The sequence below is a fragment of the Ursus arctos genome, chromosome X, assembly GCF_023065955.2.
Source record: "Ursus arctos isolate Adak ecotype North America chromosome X, UrsArc2.0, whole genome shotgun sequence".
Taxonomy (NCBI): Eukaryota; Metazoa; Chordata; class Mammalia; order Carnivora; family Ursidae; genus Ursus; species Ursus arctos.
This window is the reverse complement of record NC_079873.1, coordinates 10823386-10846813: the sequence shown is the minus strand read 5'-3', so window position 1 is coordinate 10846813 and position 23428 is coordinate 10823386. Positions and strand designations below refer to the sequence as shown.

The 23428-nt window shown below is 40.1% G+C and overlaps 1 long non-coding RNA gene across 1 annotated transcript in view; it reads left to right on the top strand.

The window, feature by feature from the left end:
* The first annotated feature begins 260 nt into the window (after positions 1-260).
* LOC123002228 (uncharacterized) overlaps positions 261-23428 on the top strand; it is a 237538-nt gene continuing 214370 nt past the window's right edge. Inside the window, exons 1-3 of the long non-coding RNA XR_006411918.3 lie at positions 261-515; positions 8332-8422; positions 21981-22268. This is a non-coding gene — a long non-coding RNA (uncharacterized LOC123002228). The remainder of the gene's footprint in view (positions 516-8331; positions 8423-21980; positions 22269-23428) is intronic.

Sequence of the window (23428 nt, the reverse complement as noted above, 5' to 3'; positions counted from 1 at the left end):
CTCAGGTCATGATCTCAGGGTCCTGGGATAGAGCCCCAAGTCAGGCTCCTTGCTCAGCAGGGAGTCTGCTTCTCCCTTTCTGCTCATGCTCTCTCTCTATCTCTCTCAAATAAATAAATAAAATATTTATTTTAAAAAAAGAGATAAAGTGGCCTCTAATCCAAAAAGACTTGACTGTCGTTCACGTAATGTATGACTGTGTAATAAACAATCCAAAAACTTTTATGGTTTAAAACAACAATTTATTACTATCTCTCAAGTTTCCACAGGTTGAGTGCGTTCATCTGGACATTTTTGTTTGAGATCTCTCAAGGTGTTATATGGAACTGAAGTTGAGTTATCTGTGGACTCAGTTGGGTCAGACTTCCAAGATGGCTTTCTTACATGATTGGTATTTGATATTGGCTATTGGATACTGGATGGGAACTCAGCTGGAACGGTCAACTAAAGGATCTTCACATGGCCTTTCCCTGAGGCTTGGGCTTCTTCCTCTTTGGTGCCTGGGTTATGAAAAGGTATGTCCCAACACTGAGCATTCCAGGATAACAAGGAAGATGCTGCTGCAAGGATTCTTATGACATAGGCTTTGAAGTCATATTGTGTCACTTCTGCTGCATTTTACTAGTTACACGTGGCCAGTTCAATTTCAGTGTGGAAGGAGACTTCTCTAGGGTGTGAATACTAGAAAGTATGGTTCATTGGGCAGTTGTCTTTAATATTAACTACAAGAGCCATGTCAAAGGATTACCAGTATTAATATTTGCAGTGCTGTGTCATCTTCTAATTCAAGCAATAAATAAGATTAGGTAGACTGAAAAACCTCTCAATATAAAACACCTAGGATTTGTGGATAAAATGTGTTTTTAAAGGCAAAGTTGGACTGGCCATGAACTGAGAGAAATTCTCGAGACCCAAAACAAGAGCTCATGAATCCAGAGTAAAATTCAAATGCTTAAGGTAGAAGCTACTCTAGAGTATCTTTTGATCCCCAAGACTAATGGCTTAACTTTTAATGGCAGCATGGGCTAGGGCTGGGGACAGGGAGAATAAGATAGAAAGCCTAGAGCCCAGGACAGGGAGATGATCTATGTGGAGACCCTTTGTATAAACCATACAAAAGCAGAGCTATCACAGAAGCACTGCCTATCCAAAACTTGACTTTTAATGGAGCTAAAACATTATCTGAGAATTTGTAACCACAGGAAAACATCATATAGGCTTGTTATCCTAATTCTATAATCCAAACACCTCAAGCCAGGAATTTATTTAAAGTTGTTCTAAGTTGGTGACTTCAAGTATCTCTGGTGGAAGCAATGCTAATCTGCTTGGGAGAAATGAAGTTCAACACGTACCTCAAAGTTTTCCTTTAGCTAAAGTTATAATGGATATAATGATTTGCAGACACAAATCACAGAACATATGACAAAACAAGGTATGCATACGTAAGAGCCAGGAGAAGAAATGAGTAGTAGAATAAGACACTCAAACCCTTCAGATATTAGAATTATCAGACTTAAAATAGATGTAACAATTATGTTTAACGATTATAGAAACAAAAAGTCAGTAAGAAATAAGTAACTCAAAAAGAACCAAATAGAATATCAGGAAATGAAAATTATAATAATTTACACTTAAGAGTCAATGAGTTCTTTAAATATCATGTTAGATGTAACTTATGAGATAATTAATGAACTGAAAGATAGACCAAAAGTGTTATCTAGAAAACAGCACATAGAAACAAAGAATTTGAAAACATGAAAGAGAAGAAGCATGGAGGATATAGAAGGAAGATCTCTAACACCTGTCAAGTAGGAGTTTCAAAGAAATAAGAGATTTCAGGAGCAGTAATTTTTGAAAAGGCAATGGCTAAAATTTTTCAGAATTGATGAAAAACTTGATTCATCAGAATCAGAAATTCTGGCGAAATCCAAGAATAAATGGAAAAATTACCACACCTAAATAAATTATACTTAAAGTGAAACTAAAGACACTAAAGAATAAGGAAAAGACCTTGAGATCAGTCAGAAATCAATTTAAAAAATCAGTAAGTGACAACAATTAGATGGACAGCTGAATTCTTAGCAATAATAAAAGGAAGACAATGAGATGAATTATTCAGTATACTGTGGGAATATAACTGTCAACCTGGAATCACATATCTGCAAGTTCTTAAAAAAACAAGAGATGTACTATATGCTAGCTAACTGAACATAAAAATAATAAAAAAAAACAAGAGTGAAATAAGTATATTTTCAGACAAACAAAACTGAGAATGTTTACTAACAATGATAGATCCAGAAAAGAATAAAAGAAAAATAAAACTTAGAGTGAAAGACTATTTCAGGAAAAAGGAAAGTGACTCCAGAAGGAAGGTATAAGATGAGAGAAAAAGCAGTGAACATAGAAATTGCTATACAAATAGGTAAATATGAACAAATAATAATAGTGTATATTAATTTCAGGCAAAAGTAGGTTGTAAGGCAAAAAAATCTTACTAGGGAGAGCCAGGAATAGTACCCAAATCAATCTGATTAAAGCTGTAGTATAGAATATACTATGTTCTATCTTAGGATAGAATAAAAAGAAAAATCAAGGAAGATGAAGATGAGCAGAAAGAATAATAGAGGGAGTAGAAGGCTAGAGGGTCATCCTGACAAATTTTTAAATACTAAAAAAAAAAAAAAGTTGAATAGAATGAACATTTTCAACTGGAGAATCAGAGGTGTTCCCTCTCCATCTTCCTCTCCCCGCCCCCAACTCCAGGTTCTCAGAGACCAAGATGCTGGGATTAGTTCACTTCATATGAGAATGTTAAAGGACAGTTTAACTGTTGCCTTCAAGAATATAAAGTTCATTTTCTAAAATATGCCAAACCAGCATATCTCGATTTCCTTTCAGGACAACCATATAGGGGTTGTCCTGATATATAAATAATGGGAATTTTTGCCAAATGGTTAGCTGTTGGACCAGGCAGAGAAGAAATGGGTGGAATCCCCATCAACAAAGATTTTAAAAAAACGTTTGGGTCTGTCATAAACCCACTTGCTCCCCTCCAGGCTTATTCATCTATGGTGCATGATATTATTTGAAAATTTAGAAGATGTATATCCAAGTTCTAGCACCCCTACTTACTAGCTCTATAATCTCAGACAAATTATTAATTCTCTGAGCTCTAGTTTCCCCTTCAGTAAAATGGGAGACAATTTCACCTTCCCTGTCTACCCCCCCCCCCCCGGTTGTAGCAAGGATCCAATGACATGGGTTGCAGGGTTATATAAACTTCAAGGACTCCAATAAATTTAAGTGTTATTCTTGAATAAATGCTTTCATTATCACAATCACATGAAACTATTTATGTAATAGCCTCCTTAATCATTTCCTTAATTCTAAGGAGAGGATTATAATTTGTATTCAACATTTCACATTGATTTAGAAAAATAGAAAAAAGAGAAATTTATTTTTCAATGATGATGAATAGTATATACAAAATATATGTGGATGAAGAAAACAAGATCGTATTATTTTTCAGATGGTCATTTATTATTTTTGAGCTTCTGGAAAGAAAACCTAATTTAAATTTTAAGTTACTAAGTTTAATAATAAAACATGTTTAATAGTCAAGCCAAATGACTTAGATAAATTGCTAAATATGAATGGGGGAGAATTCAGTTGACACAAAGGAAACGTCTCCTTGTCAGAAAAAAAAAATTTTAAAGGGACCTAAAGGTAATTTAATGTAACTATAAGACTGATTCTGGAAAATATTGAGTTGTGTTTGCTTCTTGACCAGCACACCAAGAAATCTGATCAACTCAAGAGACTGAAACAATTGAGTAACCATTCATCGTTCTTCTTTTAAGGAAAACTATTTTTGTTACGGATTGTAATGCCTTGAAGATAAAGCCAAATAATACTGCAAAACTAAATCAGTTTTTAAGTAAATACAAGACAAATCTAGTTGTACAGGCTCCCATCATATAATAAGAAAATAAGCTTTTATATTTATTTATAGGGTACCATAAAGAAAGGATGAATGCAATTCTCAATGTCATGTATACAAAGTCACACTGATACAGATAAGAATGAAAATGAAATATGAATAATGGATGATGAATCATTTTCTTGGGTCTCCAAAAGCCACTTAAAAATTAAAATGAAAGGATGCCATGATTAATCTTTTGTTACATAAGGACATTGAAAACAATCTTACTGTGAACTTCAGACCCCTTGATTCTGTTATGTTAAATAGACCCATTATCCCCAGGGGTTTCTTTTTTTCACCATGGAGTTCCAGTTCCTTGTACCAGGATTGCACACTCCTTACTTTCCAGTTCTGTCTGTCAGTACATTCTCTTCCCAGCATCTTCTCATCAAGAATTTACAGGGCTTTTGGGCACTCTGTTTTCCCCTCTATCCCCCTCCAGATTCCCTCTCCACCCTTCATCCTGCTCTATGCCTCTGGAGGCTGACATCAATGGACTGCACAAATGAGGCTTTATTGACATCTGGCTTCCAGTTTATTTCAGCCAATGGGAGGGACCAGCCCGAGATCAGAGTTGGGAGGGAGAGAGAAGTTGGAATATTTATTTCATCAGCTCCCTCACAGCTGAGCAGAAATTTGGTAGTGGTTTTGTTCTTCTGTTGAAAGCCAAATTCAAAGAGACAGAAAATAGATTGGTAGTTTTTAGCAACTCGAGGGAGAAGAAAATGGGGAGTGATTGCTAATGGATATGGGGTTTTGGTGGGTGATAAAAACGTTCTTGAGTTAGAGGGGTTGGTTGCAAACCTTTGCAAATATACTAAGACCATTTAATTGTGTGTATTAAAAGGGTGAATTTTATTATGTGAAAATTATATCTCAATTTTGAAATGGATGTAAAATATACAGGGGTACCTGGGTGACTCAGTCGGTTAAGTGTCTGACTCTTGAATTTGGCTCAGATCATGATCTCAGGGTTGTGAGATTGAGCCTTGAGTTAGGCTCCGCATTTGGGAGTGGAGCTCGCTTAAGATTTTCTCTTTTCCAGGGGTGCCTGGGTGGCTCAGTCAGTTAAGCAGCTGCCTTCATCTCACGTCAAACCCCGCATCAGGCTCCCTGCTCAGCAAAGAGCCTGCTTCTCTCTCTCCCTCTGCCTGCAGCTGCCCTGGCTTGTTCTCTCTCTCTGTCTGTCAAATAAATTTTTAAAAATCTTTAAAAAAAATATTTTCTCTTTCCCTCTTCCTCTGCCCCTCCCCCCTCCATGCTCTCTCTCTTTCTAAAAAAGGGGGGGGGGTCACCTGGGTGGCTCAGTTAAGCTTCCAACTCTTGACTTTGGCTGGGGTCATGATCTCAGGGTCATGAGATGGAGCCCCATGTCAGGCTCCATGCTGGGCGTGGAGCCTGCTTGAGATTCTCTCTCTCCCTCTTCCTCTGCCCCTCCTCCATCCCCCTACTTTCTCTCTCTCTCTCTAAAAAAAAAGAAAAGAAAATATAGGGTGGACTATTATTCAGCTATAAAAAAGAATGAAATCTTACTGTTTGTGGCAACATGAATGGACCTTGAGGACATTGTATTACATGAAGTAGGTCAGACAGAGAAGGACAAATAGTGTATGATCTCACTTATATATGGAATTTTTTTAAAAGCTTGTAGATACAGAGAGAAGATTGGTGGTTTCCAAAGGCGAGGGGTAGGGAGTGGGCCACATAGGTTAAAGAGAGTTGAAAGATACAAACTTCCACTTATAAAATAAATAAGTCATGGAAATGTAATGTACAACATGATGACTATAGTTAATAATACTATATTGCATATTTGAAAGTTGCTAGGAGAGTAGATCTTAAAAGTTCTTATCACAAGGAAGAAATTCTTTATAACTATGTATGGTGACGGATGTTAACTAGACTTATTGTGATCATTCCTCAATGTATAAATACTGAATCATTATATTGAACATCTGAAACTAACATAATGTTATATGTCAATTTTACCTCAATTTAAAAAATGGATAGACATTTCAAATTAAACTTTTGTAGCACAAAACAAAGAAAATATGGATAAAGAAAAAGGGAGAGAAACACTAAAAACTGAAATTATAACACAGAAATACAAACCCCCAAAAATGTATCACTTATACCAATTAAAGCAAATAGAAATAAAGGCCACAGTTCCTGGAAGGTGGTGCTCTCTTACAACTACAGCTCTTTCCAGTTTCCAGTAATGGCTCTACTCTTGAACCTTCAGGCCTAGGGTGGCTCTACTCTAGAACCTCCCAATAATGGCTCTACTCTTGAACAGCTCCCTGCCATTGCTGGCTCCTAGGTGTTTTGCCATTCCTAGTTGGCTTCCTTTAATCCTGACCACAGACCTTAGTAAATAGTCCATTTAGCAGATCTCTTCATTTAACTCATTCGAATATAACTTCTCTTCCCATACAAAGCTAGGACCTCTTCCCATATAAGCCATCATTGCCCATGAGATCATATCCAAACTCTTCTCTCTGACCTTTAATTCTCTCCTATTCTCTGTCACCTTCCTGTTTTGCAAGCTGGGATTCAACATTATTTTCTCTTCTTCCATATCACCTGTAGCACATGTTCTCTATGCTCTATCATGACTTTGCACTTTGTTTTAAATTCATATGTAATTATTTAGTTAAGTGTAAGACATATTTCACCTAATGATGACACCTAATGATGACACAGAAATCCATTCTTCATACTTCTCCTAGCTTCTAGTCCAGGAAGAAGCACTAGCAGGGAGCCGGATTTGAAATTTTAATTCATTATTTCTTGATTTGCTTCTTCTCCTTTCAAGCCTTTCTTATTTTCTTTCAATCTTAACCCATGCTTTCATTCTTATTTTCTTCCTGGATCCAATTCTTATAACCCTTTAAGTCCCAAATCCCCCTTTATAAAACCACTAAATTAGGTTATTAATGACAAATCAAAGGACTCAGAGTTTATGAGTCTGAAAGTCCCTTGCTTTCTCAATGTAACAGTCTGAATTTTGCACCCTTCAGGGCAAAATACAAAGCTCATCTTAAAATTATTTTGGCTGATCAAGGAAAGGAGGTCAGTTTACTTGGAAAGTGCTATCACTTTTACTTAAACTAAACACATTGTTAGTTTTTTTATTGTATTAAAAAAATCAAGTGAAGGATGCTCAGGGGTCATATAGTACCCAAGGCTGTTGGTCCAGGGAGGATAAATAAAGATGAGACTGGAATGAATGTTTAGAGCCAGATTCCACTTTGACTTTATGCTTCAATCTATTACAGCAATGTCTCCTTTTGTACCCCGAAGGGCCAGCTTGTGTTCTTTAAGACATGGCCAGAACACATCCCATGGATGATGATAGAGAGAGGGAGGACTTCTTTGCCCACAGTAGAAGGGTCCAATTTTGTTTTCCTGATAAAAGGCTTAAGAGATACCGTGTGTATCCCTCTTCAGAGAGGAGTGAGAGAAGTGAGGGGTAACAGCCCCATGGAGTCTGGAGTGGGGGTGGCCCAGATCGGGCATTCTGGAGCCACTCCAGCTATGGAGGGCATGGCATTTATTTCTGGTGTCATCTCTGCAGCTCGCTGTAATAGCATGACCTTGAATTCTGGAGTTGGACAGCTCTGTGTTTGAATCCTGGTGCTATCATTTACTAGGACCAGGCATGCTGGACCAAACCACCGATGGAACAAGATTTCTAGAAGGATGCTAGTTTTGGTGACTTTGAAATCATTTATTCATTCAACAAGCACTCTTTTGAGAGTCTACTATGTTGCAGGCCCCATTCCAGGCATGGGAAATATTAAAAATGGAAGTAATATGAAGTTCCTAACCTCACAGAATTTATCATGACTTTGCAGGCTGGCCTCCTCTCCAGCCATCAATTGACCCTAAACGGGCTAGATGGCACATTGCCCCTCCTGTGTCCATAGGCAATCATGCAAAATGCACTAATTAAATGTCTCCATAATGACTGTGTGCTTCAGGAATGGCCTGGTGCCAATGCCTTGAAAAGACTGCTTCAAATGCCGCTCTTGTCCTGAAGCTAATGGATAAAGTGACCACAGCATACACCTAGAATTGATTGTTTTCTTTAGATTTAATCAAGCACTTCTCCCCTCCTCCCCTGAAAATGTTAATGCTTTCTTTCTCCTATAGCCACTATACCTTAACATGAAAAGATTACATTTCCCCTCTGACTTTTAATTATCCCCTGACAGCTTTGGGAAATGGCACGGGTAACAAATCAGAAATGCCAGTTGGCTTTGGAATGCATCCTGCATGCTTTTGAAACAGATTTTCTGAGTTATGTTTTGAACAAATGTTAACGTTAATTTGTGTTTCCTTAACAGACACCAACAGATGAGCAGAAAAGGGAAAGAGGTCCTTCATGAATGTGATGATGTGATGGGAGAACTTTCAAGGATTAACAAAATCATGAAGGTAATTGGCCAGCAGAAAAGGGAGAGCTCATGTAATGTTTCTTAAGAATGTCTTTCCAGGTGATACATGCTAGGCTGTACATCAGACATTTCCCAACCAGGGTCCACTCCATTTATAGCAGTGCTTCTCTAAGTATCATTGGAAAAGGTCTAGTTTTTCTTTTTAAAGAAAATTACCAGTCTAAAATTTTCTAAATGCTGACTCTCAATTTCTCTACCTTTTCTTTTTCCATCACAGACCAGTAATGAACAATTAGCACTGGTCCATGAAGCATACTTTGAGTATCCCTGTTCCATATAAATAATAGTTACCATTTTTTAAGGGGCAGATATTATGCCAACTATTTTATGAACATTATAATTTAGTCTTCACAACAATCCTGTGAGGAAATTCTTATTGTCTGTTTTACAGATGAAAAAATGAGGTTTAGAGAGTTCAGGTAATAAGCTGAAAGTCACAAAATCATTCAGTGGTGGAATGTTTCTTTCTGACTCAGATTTATCCACCACCATCTTTTCTTAAGGATCAGCAAGTAGCAAGGTTGAACAGTTTGTAGTGTGCAGGGTTATTGACAGGAGAATGACATCAGGAAGAATCAGATCTGATAGTCCAAGGTCATAAATTAATGCTGGAAGCAAAAGACCAGGAGAACCAGGTCAGGCATGAGTCAGGTGTGATGTAATTGAAGATAGGAATGGTTGAAATTGAGTTGGTTGCTGGACTATGGAGTGTTCCTTGTAAGCAACTACCCCAATAAAAAACTGGAATAAGAGATTTTGCTTTGGTTAAGCATCCTTTTTTTTCTAAAGCAATCAAAGATATTTTTATTAACAGCTATCACCTGATTCTTCCACCACCTTCCAATGGACTGTCTGGGTCCCACTATAACTCAGTGGTCCTGATACTTTTAAGGTGATAGGATCATAATATCTATCCATAAAGCTTTACTGTACATGGCAAAGGGAGGAACACGTCCTTTGGCATAGTTTCAGGGTCAATGGGAGGGTCTTTATCTTGAGAGAGACCATATGACTATGGGACCATCCAGGGTCATCAAATTCAGGGACTTGTCTCCTCTTTATCAGAACATCCTCTTCAAAGGAAAGCACATCCTGTAAGGTTAACAGAACTGGGGGATAGATCACCCCTAATGCTGGGAGGTAGGCACAGGATGATTACTAAGCTATTTGCAGGGAGAGAAGACTTCACCAGGGAATTAGCTCCTAGGGAGATGCACAGGAAACAGTGTGGCATCTTAGGGCTGGATCAGGCCCCTGGGAGCAGAGGACAGTAAAGCTAATAAAAGAAATTCACATTGGAAGCGAAAGTAGGAGGAAGAAATGCAAGGTGGAAAACGATATAGGAGAAATTGGGGGGGGGGGGAAGTGCACTGTCAAAGCAAGGATGCAAGGCAAAAGGGAGGAGCCAAGAAAAAAGAGTCTCTGAGCAGGGGGAGGTTGTAGGTCAATTGGAGTAGACGAGGCCAAAGCATGTCTAAGACTCAGGGTTTGGCCCAAGATCAAACAAGTATTATATCCAAATTGTAGAAAATACAGAAAAACACATACACACACACACACACACACACACACACACACACACACTCTACAAGAAATCAGTCGCCCACATTCCCACAACCCAGAGCTGATCATTTCAGTACGTTTCCTTTGCATTCTTTGACTTCGAGAGTAAGCAAATCCCAACCATACTGGTTCCCTGACTGTGTTCTGAGTAGTATGTGTGTTGGAGAGAGGGAGAGATATTGAGGCCAGGACTCTGAAAATAGGGACAGCTAATCCAGTTCTGAAAAATAGTGATAATGTTGCAGATGGCCAAGGCATCATGGGATTTCTGACCCAGAGAGAACTTGAAGATCATCCAGTTGGTGGTTTTAAAAGTCCATTCTTCAAAACTGTGTAGGTTTGGTGCAGATGCCTCAGAGGCTAGCTGGGCACAGAATGGGGGAGGGTTAAGTGCACAACAAAGTGATCAGGGTTATAGGTCTCCCCACCTGCCTCCAACCCCGCGGCTCTACTTTCTCTCGTGTATATATTCCTTTATGGGTAAGATTTCATTTGGAGAATGGAGTCTGCTGCTTTTATAAGAGGAAAATAAAAATGATTGAAAGTCATTGCTCTAATACCAAATCATTTTGCACATAAAGAAACTGAAGTCTCCAAAGATAAAAGGACATTTAGAAGATCCCATGGCCAGGTATGGTGGTGTCAAGGAGCATTCTTGATTCCCTAGCCCTTCTCTGACATTCTCTCTCAAATAAGCTGTATCCTTTTGTAATCTTCTTTAGAATAGGCCTCCTTTTACTCAGAAAATGCCTGGTCATGGCTCAGGATTATACAGCCATAGGGTGATTTGCTGTATCTGTATTCCCAGGTCTGAGAGGTTGCCCTGGTACAGGATTTTGAGCGCTAAAACCAAGAGTCCCAGACCAACCAGGACAGTTGGTCACTCTATTAGGAAGCCCTAATCCCCAGATCTTTCCTTACGAACCACTCTGTTTTTGTTGCTGGAATCCTGAGTAACTTCCTGTCTCACTTTAGATTCTCAGAGTCCTTCAACCTTTGGAGTCAATCTTTGAGCCCAGCTTCCTCATTTCTGCTTCCCGACGCCATGATTTCTGATTCATACCCTGTGTAGAAGCATTCTGTTTGCTTCTTTCCACCATGGACAGCACCCTCTATCTAGCCTTCATTTTTTCCCCCTCTGAGATCTGATCATGTGTAGTTCTTAATGTCACCGAGTGTCACTTGCCCTGCATGTGAATTCTAATAACTGCTGGCTACTTTCCACGTCAGTCCCGCCAAACTTTTGGTACATTCTGGAAATTCCCAGACCCAAAATTCAGACTTTGGTCAGAGTTTCCTTCTATCATCTTTTCTCTTCACTGTTGGTAGTTTTGAAAAACATTGTATTTTGGCTGGTGGAGGTCAAGTACATATCTTATCCTCCATGCGGTATCATGAACTGAGTGCCCAGACCTATCATATTAGCAGGGGATAACTTTTTAAAACTCCATTTATCAAACAGCTAGAAAGAGTCTTTTAGCCCACCGCTAATCAGTCTATCTAAATTATTCTTAGCACTCAGTTTTACCTTCAGAGGACTTACTACATACATATCATCCAATGAGGGTTTTGTTAAGTAACTCAAGCATGGAATTTTCGTGTCTCATTTGAGGAGAACTCTGCCAAAATGTTCCTGTTACTCCACTCAGCATTTGGCCTGTGGGGAGAGCCTTGTGGCCTCTGCTCTGCTCATCTGCCCACTCAAATCTATTCTAGGCTTACTTCGTAGATTCTGATCTGAACTATTTTTCAGAGTTCCAGACATGTTCTTTTTCAAAAACAAACAGAAAAAACAAATGGTTTGGCCGAACTCCTTGTCTGTCCTGCTCATTCCAGTTGCAGCAATGATGCTCGGACCTAAGGGCCCAAGGGATGGGATTTGAGACATGAGGTGGCATTGAAATTCATGCCATAGAGCGTTCATGTTCAGCTAGCATGTGAAGGATTATGATGCTTTTCTTTCCATTTAGTAAACACTGAGTTATATTTTTGTCTCTTTCATTTTTTGTTTGTATGGAGGGGGAAAATCCCTTTTCTTCCTTCCAAACTTATAGATAGCAAGACAGACATCAATGATGCTATAAACATGCTATGGGAAAGAAATTATGTTAATCAACATATTTCCTATAGTAGCTACATCAGTGGAAGAAAAGACTGGATGGGGAAGTACCCTGGTAGGTTTGAAATAGAATTTAGGATTGTAGCTCAGAGCATATTTTCTTGGGACTCATCGGATACCAACATCTTTTGCAACATATGAGGAAAATGAGACTGGGAGATCAAAGTAGTGGTTCTCCACTCTGGCTGCACACTAAATCTATCTGGGAGCTTTAGAAAATAGGGCTGCCTGTGCGCCACCTCCAGAGCCCATCTGATTGGTTAGGGATGGAGACTGGCGTTATGTTTTTTTTTTTTTTTCAAAGTACCCACCCCTGGTGGTTCTCATACATAGCGAAAGTTTAGAATCCCTGTTTTAAAGCTCAGTGGCAGTAGAACAAAGTGGGGTGTAGAACAAAGTGGGGAGTAGAAAAAAGCCATGTAAATCCCAGATCAGAGATGTGTCCACTGCCTCCCTGCTGCCTCCTTGCAGAATGTGGGCTGTTGGCATTGCAGAGAGCACTGAAAGGAGGTCAGCCACAGCGACACTGGAGAGGGCAAGTGTTGCAGCCGGGAACTGTTTAAATAAGAGGGAGAATGCAAGCCCCATGTCAGTCAAGTACAAGCATTTCCCAGGAGACACAGGACACACCAGGAAAGGCTGACACAGCACATAGCTCGGCTTGGACTGCAGTAAGGTCTTACCCTGATTGTGGTACCCTCTGGAAAAAGATCCTCATCATTCAGTGAATGGAGTGATGGTAGAGCTTCTTCGGGAGGCAGATGCTTGGAATCCTCTTCCTTCCCAGAGGCATCAAGGAACCTGAACATTCCTGCAAACTCCTTAAGTCAGCAGGTCATTCATTAACCCCTCTTTTGCCACCCTGACATTCTGTCCGCTGTTACACAGTAGTGCGCTCGAACCTAATATAGTGCCCAACCTACAGTTAATCCTCATTATTTGCAGATTCCATATTTGCAAATTCATTAAAATTTATTTGTAACCCCAAAATCAATACCTGCAGAGCGTTCATGGTCATTTTTGGGCATGTGAAAGGCAACAAAAAATTTTTAGTCTCCCAAAGTGCATGCATGCTTCCAACTGAGGTCAAATAAGACAAAGTTTCACCTTCTTGGTTTTTAGCTCTCACACTGTAAATAAGCATACGTTTCCCAACCAACTTAGTGCCACGTTCTTAAAATTGCTTAAAATTGTTGTGCTTTTTCTTGGTGATTTCATGGTTTAAAATGGCTTCCAAGTATAATGCTGAGGTGTTGTCTAGTATTGCTAAACACAAGAAAGCTGTGATGTGCTTTATGGAGAAAATACACATATTCGATAAACTTTCTTCAGGCATGAGTTATAATGATGTTGGCCTGAGTTCAGTATGAACAAACCAACAATATATATTGAAATAGAAATATACATAAGACAAAGTTATATATTGGTCAGTTAACAAAAATGTTGTGATCATAAACTCTCAGGAACCTAACCCTGTATTTTCCCTAGGAGTGATGTTTCAATATTTGCTAAGTCAGTATTCATGGTGACTTTATAGAACACCATTGCCGCAAATAATGAGAATCTACTCTTTTTGATATGTGCTCAATAAATACTTGTTGGGCAAATGGGCAACTGAATTAAAAACCTCACATTTGCATATTTTTATGTAAACGAAATTTCATGTGTATTCATATTGAATTCAATGATGGTGCTGGGGCCTCAAAGATACCAAGAGCTAACCTTTACTGGGTGTTTACTGTGAATCAGACACTTTACATGTATTATTTTATTTAATCTTCACACAGTCCTATGAGGCAGACACTTACTTTCTTCATTTTATGGATAAGGTAACTGAGGCCCAAAGAAATGAAAGAACTTGCTCAAAGTCCCTCAGCTAGGAAGAGGTGAATATATATTTGAACCCAGATAGCTTGACAATTGTTAGGAGCTGAACTGTGTCCCCACAAAATTCATATGGTGAACTCCTACCCCGTAGTACCTCCGAATGTGACTATGTTGGGGACAGGGTTTTTAAAGAGGTAATTAAGGAATTCAGGTTGAATGAGATCATTGGGGTTGGCCATAGTCCGAAATGACTGGTGTCCTTATAAGAAGAGGAGATTAGGACACTGACATGCATGAAGGAAAGACAATGTGGAGACACAGGGAGAAGATGACCATCTACAAGCCAAGAACAGAGGGCCTCAGAAGAAACCAACCCTGCTGACACCTTGATCTTGGACTTCTGGCTTTCAGAACTGTGGGAAAATAAATTTCTGTTGTTTAAGCCACTTAGAGTGGTATTTTGTTACGGAAGCCCTAGCAAACTAATACAACTACAGTCTCAACGCCTGGCTGATAAATAAGACATGGCCCCAGACTCCAGATCATTCAGAGTCTAGCCACTTGTCATAATCCACTGGAGGCGGTGTTCTCTGGGGAGGGAGTAGGATAATTGCAAATGACTCTATGACTAAATCTGGAATTCTGGAACTGCCTGCAAGGATGGAGCAAGGGAGAAAAAGTGCTGGATTTTGGGCCAAAGCCAAGTGGAGCATAAAGGTGGCCAAGCCAGAACAAAGCACTGGGAGGGATGCCAAGTAACAGAATTACAAGTAAAACAGAAAGGAATTGTGCTGGATGAGAAACAAGTCAAATGACCCAGCCAAGAAAGAGGACCAGGTCACAAAGGTGAATGTTTAAAAAGCAAAGCCCAAAGGCATAAGACAATGGGAAAGGGATCATGAGGACTGCTTTCTGGACCCATAGCCCATCTGAGACCCAACTGGCCATAACGTGCAGCTTTAGAAACCTTAAACCCACTTCCTTTTTATGCTTCTTTATCTGGATAAAAACCTCATTGTTGAAATTGAATTCTGACATCCCCATCAATATATGGTTTAGTGACAGACTGATCATAACTGTGTTATGTTGGGTTCCCCAGAAACAGACGCTGCGACAAAGATTCAGGAACACAGTAGCTTTTAATTTTAATAGCAGAGATGATAAATCCCTCCTTATTTTCTACCTTTTCAAAACCATTGTTGGCAATTTTGCATGCTTTGTTTTCTTATATTTTCTTAAGTCATTATTTTCAATTTAAAAAGAAAGTCCATTGTGTTTCTGGTAGAAATTACATGAAATTTATATATTTATTTAAAAAGGATTAACATATTTATTATATTAAGGCTTTCTATCTAGGAGCATGATGTATCTTTATATTTATTTGGGTCTTGTTTTGTGTCCCTCAATAACATTTATAGCTCTCAAATAGATCTTACACTTTCTTTGTTAAATTTTTTCCTATCTATTCTGTAGTTTTTGTCTCCATTGTTAATAGGATGTGTGTGTGATTCCCCCCCCCCGCCCAATTCCATTTCCATCTGGTTTCTACTAGTAAATGAATTGATTTTTAAGGTATTTTTCCTGGTAACTGGTATGTTACTCAATTATTTTACTTGTAATCCAATAATTTACTTTTTAATTGCACCTACTAGGTTTTCTAAGAAACTGTTATATCATGTGCACGTCAGGATAATATAACTTTCTTCCAATATTTATATAAATTCTTCTCTTTTTAAAGTGTATTGCATTAGCTAGAACTCTCAAGAAATGAAAACAGTGACATCTCTTCCCTGAGAGAGCATGAGCTGTTGGCTAGTGTTTACCTTAGAGCTATACTTCCTGTGTGAACCCTCCTACTGTCTGTCCCATCAGGATGCTATGGCTGGGTCAGAGCGCCTCCCTGAGCAGAACTGCCGTGGAGTCAGAGGGTTTTGAAGGGACAAGATCTGACAGCCAGGTGGTTGGTGGCAGGTGGGGGAAGGGAGCATGCAGGGCAGGGTGTGAAGTACCTCTCAAGGATAGAGCAACCCACACCATTTTTAGTAAGAGCAGCGACCTTTTTAAAAACTAAGAAAATGTGAACTTCTTACTTTCGGGTCTGGTCAAAATTCCCCCCATTACACAGCGAGGGGTGAACACGCTCCCAGCGATAGATCTCATGCCTGCTGGGCGGCTGGAGGCTCAGTGCACCACTCCCCTCGCCACGTCTCAGGACTGTGTGGGAGGCGTGCTGCTCTGCTATTGTTTGAGAAGCCCAGGAGCACATCTCACACCCTTCTCTGTCCCCCAGAACAAAACCCACTTCACACCCCCAGGCCCACGTGGACCCACGCCTTGAGAATGATAGATGACTACACAGAGCCTGTTTTCCTCTTCTCACTCTTAGGAGGAATTCTTTTTTATGGGTTGGAAATAAGTAGCTGGGGTAATCTGCTCTCTCCACCTTTACATTTTTGCTTTCCTGTTTTGAAATCACCATGCCAGCTCAGAGAAGGTAAGATCAAGTCGCCCTGGTTATTGGATGATTTCTCTCTTCTGTTTTGACCCCTCAGCATCCCCCTTACACCATCTTTTCCTGTGGTACAAGTATTGATTTGAGCGCCGAAGCTGGAGCTCTGTAGGGTAAGCGCTGTGCTTTAGTTTTCCCTCTTCTGTGCTCTAAGACACCTGTAATAATTAGCAGCCTAAAATTAACCCGATCCATCAGATGTAGTGTTTGGTTGCCCTTGAAAGCTTCTTGTTTTTTCCTAACCAGTGCTGCCTGGCATGGCATGATGCTAGCCTCAGTTTCATACGCATACAATGAGAAGACTTGCCTCCTTTTTCTAGGACTTTGATGCTCTGGTGTTTTGCACCCAAGCTGATAGCTCAAGTTGCCTAGTAACCAGCTGAAGACCAGCACCAGAGTAAAAACTAGAGAAGCCACATTCGGTAATAAGGAGAGCAATAGCTGGGAACCAGCAGGTCCAGGGTCACGGTTGGGCTGGACTCTCATGCCTTTGAGGATGTGACCGGCATGTCCTTTATTAAGCTGCTCAAATCCCCCATCTGTAAAATGGGCCTGACACGTGACAGCAGGTCCCTCTGGCACATATTGGAAGGATTAATCAAGAATCCAGAAAACAGTTTCAATTCTTCAGAACCAATGCACCTGGGAAATACACTGGATTGATAATAATTTGGTGTTAGCACGAAGACAGTGTTGGAAAGCAGGGCCAGCTAAATGACCCGTTTCTAAGATTATAAGGCAAATGCAGTAATATCAGTCTCTCCGCTTGCCTTAGAGCTGAGATAACTGTGTTTATGCAATCACCTCAAGGACAGAAAGTAATGACAAATGCATTGAAAATGGAGGAGAAATGTAGCAGAGTGTTCCGAAACAATCTGAGCTATTTTGTCTGAGGTCAATCCACATATGGGGGATTTACTCAGCACTAATTTGGCTAATCTTAGAGAAGTCTGTCATTTCAAGGAGTTGAAACTCAGGACACAAAGTGTATCGTGCCATGAACAGATGATAAAAAAGGCTTCATTTGGGTTTCAGTCACCTCCCTTGATGCTGCGGTAGAATTTGGGGTCACGTGAGCCAACATGCCTCATCTAGGGTTCAAGAACTTCTCTCACCCCTGGCGATCTGAGCATCCATTTTCCCCCTCACAATTACCCTGGGCAGACCTTGAATTTCCCTCATGCTGCTTTATTTCTTCTTCCCTCAAATACGTGGCATTCTTCATTGCTCTGAACCTAAAGGCTCAGAGACTTCTGCCTTTAAAATGTTTTTTTTTTTCATAGTTTTCTTGGATGATCTGAAACAAACTTATCCTGAGAACCTCCAGCTTGAGTCCTCCTTCGTAAAAATGGACTGTTTTATTTCCCAGGCCCACAGTGGTCATAACACCCCTGAGGTATCACTAGGCATCAAGAAGAATGGGGTTCAAATCCTTTCTCTTCTGTCTCCTGTGCATGCTTAAGGCAAATTACTCATCTCTCTCAACCTCAGATTCTTTCTATAAAACAGATAATACACTCAAAGTTTGTTGAGACGATTGAATAAGTATATAATGTACACATATACATAAATATCATGTATACATGTGTAATGATAATATAGATATAAATATAGATATAGACATAGACATATATGGTCATATATCTACCTCTCTCTATATATATATATGGTCAGAAATTTCATTAAGTACTCAGCATTCAATAAACTTGTTATCAAGAGCATTTCCTTTCTTTCTTTCTCTCTCTTGCTGTCTCTTCTCTCTCCTTCCCTGTCTCTCTCCCTTCCCCTTTTCAAGCTCTTATACCAAGCACAGTGGCTTTTCTAGAAGCTAGAGTAGGACCCTGTATTACCTAACAAAAATAGATGTGTAGATGTGTTCCTTTGGAGGGGGTTTAAAACCAGGTTAGAAAGTAAAACATCCTGTCCACTAGCCTGCATTATGAGTTTCTACAATGTTTGGAGAATCCAGCCACTTCCTCTGTTCCTCTAGTCCATGCTGAGGCTGTTTGTTAATCACAAGTGCAAAAAGCGTGACTATTACATAAGACAAACATACCTCCTATAAAAGATACCTCCTTGATTACATTATACTAAATATTTTTAAGTGGTGTTCACCAAGTATAAAAGAAAAACATCATCTTACACTGAAAACTGTCAAGGGCTACTAGGCCATATGTGCCTTCTCCCTGGGCTTTAGGGAACTCATTGTCTGGAAACACGCAATTGCCTGGGCTAAATTTGATCCACCAGCAAGGGCTCTGAAAGACATTCATTCAATCACATGTCCTGACAGTGCAGCAGCTGAGGTGCCACAGGGCACCAGGCCCCTGCACCTAGCACAGAAGACAAAAGGAGGAATCCTGCAGAGGGTTGGTTAAAGGCCAGCTGCAGTGACAGCCCTCACCCTCAGAACACTGGGAAATTCTAAATGCTGCCCTGACCCACATTAGTTTTCTTCAAATATGGGAACTGTTGGAAATTCTATTCTGTTTCCCCGTGAAACACATCTGGGTGCTTCTGTGGGAGCAGGTGATTCCAAAAGGCCAAGAACTCCAATGACACATGACTTGGAAGATTTGTTCTCTTCTAAAAAGAAGCAGAACAGGGGTCCCTTCCACTTCTGGTCTGGTCTGTGCAGCACTTTGCCAGCTTTAGCAGCGAATGTGCCTAGCGCTGGGAAACCCTACAGTCCCGGGAAAATACAGAACAGCTTTCTTAAAGGTAGCCAGGGGTGGGGAATGTCATGTGACCACCAACTCCCTTAAGTACAAGAAGAATGACTCGTTCAATGTAGAAAAATCCAGAAAAAAGTTTACTGGTCAAGCCACAATCCTCATGCCATTTGAGATCTGCTCTTTGTTCTCCAGTTCAATGGTTGCAATTAGGTTTGAGGCAGGAAGTCCTTTGCAAAACTGCTGAAAGCTGTGGAAACTCTCCCTAGAAAAATCTATACATATTCACATTATAATGAAGTATAAGATACATAAAGCATGCTAAAATTACATAAGGTTATGGTTTGATAAATTTTCCCAAACTGAACACACCCGTATCGACAGGACCCAGATCAAAAATAGAATATTACCAGCACCCCAGCGGGATCTCTCTTTCCCCTTTCACTCATCAGGCCACCGAGAGTAAACGCTGTGCTGACTTCTAGCGCCTTAATTAGCTTCTGCCTGCTTTTGAATTTCATATAAATGAAATCATTTAATATGTACACTTTTACATTTAGCTCCTTAAAATTCAGCATTATGTGGAGTTGCTGTTCATCGATCCCCACGTAGATTCCATTGTACTGACATCCCACAGTTTGTCCATTCTATTATGATGGACATTTGGGTAGTTTTTAGATTTGGACTGTTGAGAATAGTATGACTACATTTTCATGCATGTGTGTTAGTGAAGCAACGTGTGCATTTCTTTGGGATGTAAACTAAAAAATAGAATGGCTGGGTCCTACAATATGTGTATGTTCAGCTTTAGTGGATACAGTAAAATTCACTTTCGTTTTGGTGTCAAGTTCTATGATTTTGACAAACACATCGCGTCATGTAACCACGACCACACTCTGGGTAAAAGCACAAAAAATTCCCCTAAATTCCCTCATGCTGTTCCTTTATGGTCAACCCCTTACCCACCTTTTCCCTGACGAGCCACTAACCACTTTATAGTTTTGCTCTTTCAGAATGTCTTATAAATGGCATTATGCAGTATGCAACTTCTTAGACTGGTTTCTCTCATTTGGCACAATGTATTTGAGATTCATCTATCTTGCTCATATGTCCTTAGTCTACTTCTTTCTATTACTGAGTAGCATTCCATTGTATGGATCACAATTTGGGTTTTTTTCAAATTTTTATTTATTTATTCGAGAGCAAGAGAGAGTGAGCGAGTGAGAGAGAGAACACGAGTGAGGGGAGGGGGAGAGGGAAAGGGAGAGGGAGAAGCAGACACCCCGCTGAGCAGGGAGCCTGATGCGAGGCTCCTCCAGGACCCTGGGATCATGACCTGAGCCAAAGGCAGACACTTCACCGACTGAGCCACCCAGGTGCCCCTGGATTGCAATTTGTTAATTCATTTATCTGTTGAAAAACATCTTTTTTTCACTTTAAGGTTTCTATAAAAATTCATGTACAGCTTTGTGTGTGAATGTAAGCTTCCATTTCTTTTGGATATCACATAGGAATGTTAGATTATTTGGGTTTCGTTTACCTTAAACTGTTAAGCTGTTTTCTAGAATGACTGTCCCATTTCGAGTTGCCATCAGGAATGTATGAGAGCTCCACTTGCTCTGCTTCCTCACCAGCACCTGCTGTTATCAGGTCACTGGATAAGCCACTCTGATAGCTGTGTAGTCATATCTTATTGCAGTTCTCATTTGCATTTCCCTAGTGACAAATGATGTTGAATATACTTCCACGTGCTTACTTGCCATCCTCAGATGTTACTGTACGTATTCCGTCCAGGGGTTTTAGTTGTAATATGTGGGAGGATAGGGCGAAGTGTGTTTACTCCACCTTAGCCAGATCCAGAAGTTCTCAATACCTTTTTCCCCCAATTTTTAATCGAAGTATAGTTGACATGTGATATTAAATTTGTACAACAAAGTGATTCAACATTACGTACGTTACAAAACGCTCACTGCAATTAGTGTATTACAGTATTATTGACTGTATTCCCTATGCTGTACTTTTTGGCCCCATGACTTATTTATTTTATAACTGGGAGTTTGTACCTCTTAATCTCCTTCCCCTGTTTTGCCCATCTTCCCACCCCCCTTCCCTTTGGCAACCACCAGTTTGTTCTCAGTATTTACAAGCCTGTTCCTCTCTTTTTGTTGTTGTTTGTTTGTTCATTTGTTTTGTTTTTTGAATTCCACATGTAAGTGAAATCATATGGCATGAAAAGATGCTGAACGTCACTCACCATCGGGGAAATGCAAATCAAAATCACGATGAGTTATCACCTCACACCTGTCAGAATGGCTAGTACCGAAAAGGCAAGAGATAACAAATTTGTTGGCAAGGATGTGGAGAAAAGAGAAATTTCGTGCACTGTTTCTGGGAATGTAAATTGGTGCTGCCACTGTGGAAAGCGGTATAGAGGTTCCTCAGAAAACTAAAAATAGGAATACCATATGATCCAGTTGTTCCACTGCTAGGCGGTTACCCAAAGGAAACAAAAACAATAATTCAGAAAGACATATGCAGCCCTATGTTTGTGGCAGCATTATTTACAGTAGCCAAGATATGGAAGCAACGGAAGCATCCATCGATAGACGAATAAAGAAGATGTGGTATACATATACAGTGGACTATTACGGGCTCATAAATACAGAGAACAAACTGGTAGTTGCCAAAGAATAAAATCATAAAAAGAATAAAATCTTGCCATTTGTGATAACACAGATGGATCTGGGGTATTATGCTGAGTGAGATAAGCCAAACAGAGGGAGACTCCATACCTTGAACTGAATTTTAGTATTTTTCTCAGAGAATATGCTTTCTCTTGGTCTTATAGACAGCACAGCAAATAAATGGAGCATTAAGAGCATGAGGACTCCAGAGGATATGAACGCATCTCAACGACTCTCAAGGATACCTCTTCTCCTTTGAATCACGCCTCCCAATTTGTTGAGAGCCTCCTGTCCTGTATGATAAGCGCCTAGAGAATTCAAGTGTGCAGAAGAACTGGTGTGAATTCATTGAAAATACATCCATACTGGTTTTCCGTCAACCCCTCTGCTTCCCAGGGGACAAATTCACCCATGCCCTTGGGCCGTGGTATTTTAAACTGCCATCATAGAAGGTAACTGGATCTACTTGGGTGCTTTCTCCCTTTTCCACAGTTTTACTGCAATGACCTCAAATTTCGTTTGACCCAGTATTTCTCAAAGTAGAGAGACAGGCTTTCCCCCTGAGGTACGCATACTTCTCAGGCTGCATTAACAGCAGAATCAGTAGGCATGAGTCATGGTGATCAGCTATATGATAACACATTTGTCATACCGGAGCTGGTCTCAAAGCATACTATTTCTGGTATAGCCAGAGCTGAAGTCTTACGATGCCCAAGTATGGCCATCCATCTTCACTTATTAGGCAGGATTACTTGCACCCATACAGAATCCTCTAGGAGGATGTCAGGCATTTTAAATGGCTTCATTAACTCATCCAGGTCATTAGAATAGTGCTCCTCAAAGTGTGGTCTGCAGAACGGCAGCCTCGGCATCACCTGGGAGCTTGTTAGGAATCCCGATGCTCAGGCAACCCCTTCTAAATCAGATCTCTGGGGGTGGGCACAGGAATCTGTATCTTAACAAGCTTTCCCAGGGATTCGGATGCATTCAAAAGTTTAAGAACAACCAATGAGCAATTTACACTTATCGCAAAGCTGAATTTAAAAGTTGGGAAGAATCAGAAGGGGGAATGAAACATGAGAGACTATGGACTATGAGAAACAAACTGAGGACTTCAGAGGGGAGGGGGGTGGGGGAATGGGATAGACCGGTGATGGGTAGTAAGGAGGGCACGTATTGCATGGTGCACTGGGTGTTATACACAACTAATGAATCATCGAGCCTTACATCGGAAACCGGGGATGTACTGTATGGTGACTAACATAATATAATAAAAAATCATTTAAAAAAAAATAAAAATAAAAAAAAAATAAAAGTTGGGAAGAGGAAATGAGAGGCTTTTCCCAATATTTTCAGATTTGTACTGAGTGTTGATTTATTAGTCTTTTAGGACTAGACTTCCCTAAACCTAAACAAGGAAGAACTAAGATGCCTCCAGTAAAGGCATTGAATAAGACTGCCAGCTTCCAGGAGAGTGTGTGGCCCTCCTTTTACCACCATAGGTGGTAAAATATCATTATGAAGTGTAGGTAAGGGGTGCCTGGGTGGCTCAGTCGGTTAAGCGCTGCCTTCGGCTCAGGTTCCGATCCCAGGGTCCTGGGATAGAGCCTGA